The sequence below is a fragment of the Eubalaena glacialis genome, chromosome 1, assembly GCF_028564815.1.
Source record: "Eubalaena glacialis isolate mEubGla1 chromosome 1, mEubGla1.1.hap2.+ XY, whole genome shotgun sequence".
Taxonomy (NCBI): Eukaryota; Metazoa; Chordata; class Mammalia; order Artiodactyla; family Balaenidae; genus Eubalaena; species Eubalaena glacialis.
Window position 1 is genome coordinate 89,547,454 of NC_083716.1, and position 3,456 is coordinate 89,550,909.

The following is a 3,456-nucleotide window of genomic DNA, read 5'->3' on the forward strand; positions in this document are numbered from 1 at the left end:
TAAACCTTTGGAGTTCGAAGTGCCGGCAGGACATGAAGGTAGCTCTCTGGCAGACAGCTGGAAGCACTGATAGTGTCATCTCCATTTGGAATTCTTCACCTGCAGCCAAATGCCCACAGGTCATGTCAGACAGTATGTAAAAGCCTAGCCAGAAGCTTCCTGTCTAAAATACTTAAAAAGAGTGTGTTGCACCCTCTGTTTTTCTGTTATGGTCTTTCCAGCACTTCAACCCTTAAGTTATACTCCAACTTTTCCTGGTATCTCCTTGGTTTTCTTGCTTAGCAGTATCAGATTCTAACGTGCCATAATTATATTTACCTTTTTCATTGTCTTTCTCACTGTGTGCTACATACAAGTGAGGATTATTTTTCTGTTTTATTCACTATTGTACCCCTAGTGACTAGAACAGCATCTCACATATGCTAGGCACACAAAAAATACCTTTTGAATAAATGAAAGAAAAAGTAAATAACTTTTTAAAAAACATTTTAAAAAACTTTTTAAAAAACATTTCACGTATATTCAAACCTTATATCCATTAGCAAGTAGGCCTACGTGAGTGGAATTATAAAAAAGTATTATAAGATATTTGTAAATATGTTTATCAAAATGACTATCCACTCTAATGATTCCAGATCTAATTACACTGGAATAATTAATTACTTTATGTCCTACTTAGAAATTTCTCAAAATTATAGCATTAGGATGTTAATATTATCTCCTAAACTATAAAATAATGTTTAATTTGCTTCTTCATGTAAGTTAAACATAATTAGAATGCTTAGTGGGCCAGAAAGCGATTTTGTTTGATGAAGCTGGTCTTTCTCTTTTAGTATTAGATTCACTTAATATAAAATGACATTATCTTTATAGATCATTTAAATTTTATATGGATTACCTTTACAAAATATTTCTAAAATAGTCATTTCATTGTTACAGTGTTACTCATGGATTAGTTAAGATCCACTTGAGGAAGTCTATTATTTCTACTTCCCTCTGAAATAGTTAAAGTGTTCATAAAACTTAACTCATCAGAGAGCATGGGAGATGTTATACAGATCTTGATGGCATAAACATTCCTGAAGAGTTCTGAAGTATTTTGATCATTTTGAAAATAAATTTAAAATCCAATTAATAAAGAAGTGATTTTCTAAAATGTATGCAACATAAGTAGCAAGGGAAATTCTTTAGAAATTTCATTTTAAACACTTTGTTCAAGAAGTAAGTCTTCTCTGAAGCAATGAATTTCTCACCATCTTCACTTGTTTATTATATTCAGGTGATTGGTATTAATTTGCCTCTTCCTTCTTTTTGCATCTTCATTTTGAAGTCTGATTGGAATTCATTCAGTACAGAAAATAATTTAATTTTCATTGAGGCCTTTTCAGACTATGTACATCTGCAAAAAATATCAAAGGAATGATCCAGAGCACCAGCTACTACAAAGGAAGGATCTTTGTTGGAAACCTGAGTAAGAAAGCATCCAAAGTTATTAATCATTTTCTCAATCCTTTCCACATCCTTGCCAGTGATTCCTAGGATACAATACTAATAATATTTCCTCTGACATAGGCATTACTATAACGAAAGCTCCCTTTACATAGTAACATTGACTCAATCGGGAGTCAAGTGCTGAGAAATATTTTTAGAGGCCATTGTTTGCAAAAGATGCCTTCTTACATTTTTTGGAATTGCCATGCATAAGCAAAATTTGATCAACAGAAAAGAAATTGTGATGGACATTCTGCAAGGTCCCAATGGTTCTGACAGCAAAAGAAAAGAAAGGGTCTAGTGAAAAAGCAATCTGCAGATGGATACATAAGAGTATAATATCATTTCTGTGAAAAAAATTCCAATACACAAGACTATACCCTTCTATTACGTACACAGAATGGTGATTGTAGAAAGTATGTGGGTAGCAGTTTCCAGAAGAGTGCTGGATTTCACTTGGTATTCTTTTTTTTTTTTTTTAATTAATTAATCTATTTATTTTCGGCTGTGTTGGGTCTTCGTTTCTGTGCGAGGGCTTTCTCCAGTTGTGGCGAGCTGGGGCCACTCTTCATCGCGGTGCGCGGGGCTCTCGCCGCCGCAGCCTCTCTTGTTGTGGAGCACAGGCTCCAGACGCGCAGGCTCAGTAGTTGTGGCGCACGGGCCCAGTGGCTCCGTGGCACGTGGGATCCTCCCAGACCAGGGCTCGGACCCGTGTCCCCTGCATTGGCAGGCAGATTCTCAACCACTGCGCCACCAGGGAAGCCCACTTGGTATTCTTTTAATGTATGGCCCTGAGATTATATATAATTACTCATGGAATAAAATGTAGAGAAAGACTACACATGATTATAGAAGAAAAGATAAAATGGGTCAAAAACTCAACTCAAAACAAATTTTTGAAGGTGGCTCTAAGGAATTAGTTTGGAAAGGTAGTGGAGTGTAAACGTGCTCTACAGAGCCCTTTGAATTCGCTGTGTAAATTGTCTCTTTTAACTTTTACAACAAGATTGAGGCAGGTAGTATTATTTGCTCTTTACAGATGGGCAAACTGAGACTCAGGAAGGTGTCTCACTTTCAAATCTCACACACATATTAAGGGAGTTTGAATTGGAATTAGGTTCTTTCTCCAAAATCCATCCTTCTGCCAATGCAACAGATTGCTTCCAGTAACTTTGTCAATTTTCTTCTGTGACCACCTACTAACATCTTTCGTTTTTAAGTCCTTTAATCCTTTTATTATTTGAACACTGTTATTCTATTACAAACAAACGATTATATTATTGCTTGGTTCTTTTAGATCAAAACAAATGTATTTAACAAATGTTTTACACAGTTATTGTAGAATCACTGCAGAATAAGAAAAGATTAAAGAAGGAAAAAAACTCTACATGTCATACCATTTAAAGGTAGTCACTGTCAACATTTTGGTAAACATCCCATTGCAGTATTGTTTTATAGTCAGCTTTTACGAATTACTCATTCGGGGGACTTCCCTGGTGGCGCAGTGGTTAAGCATCTGCTTGCCAATGCAGGGGACATGGGTTCGAGCCTTGGTCCGGGAAGATCCCACATGACGCGGAACAACTAAGCCCGTGTGCCACAATTACTGAGTCTGTGCTCTAGAGCCCGCAAGCCACAACTACTGAGCCCACGTGCTACAACTACTGAAGCCCATGCGCCTAGAGCCCAGGCTCCACAGCAAGAGAAGCCACCGCAGTGAGAAGCCCGTGAAGAGTAACCCCCACTCACTGCAACTAGAGAGAGCCCGTGTGCAGCAACGAAGACCCAATGCAGGCAAAAATAAATAATTAAAAAAAAAAAAGAATTACTCATTCAGGACTTCCCTGGTGGCGCAGTGGTTAAGAGTCACCTGCCAATGAAGGGGACACGGGTTCAATCCCTGGTCTGGGAAGATCCCACATGCCGCGGAGCAACTAAGCCCATGCACCACAACTACTGAGCCTG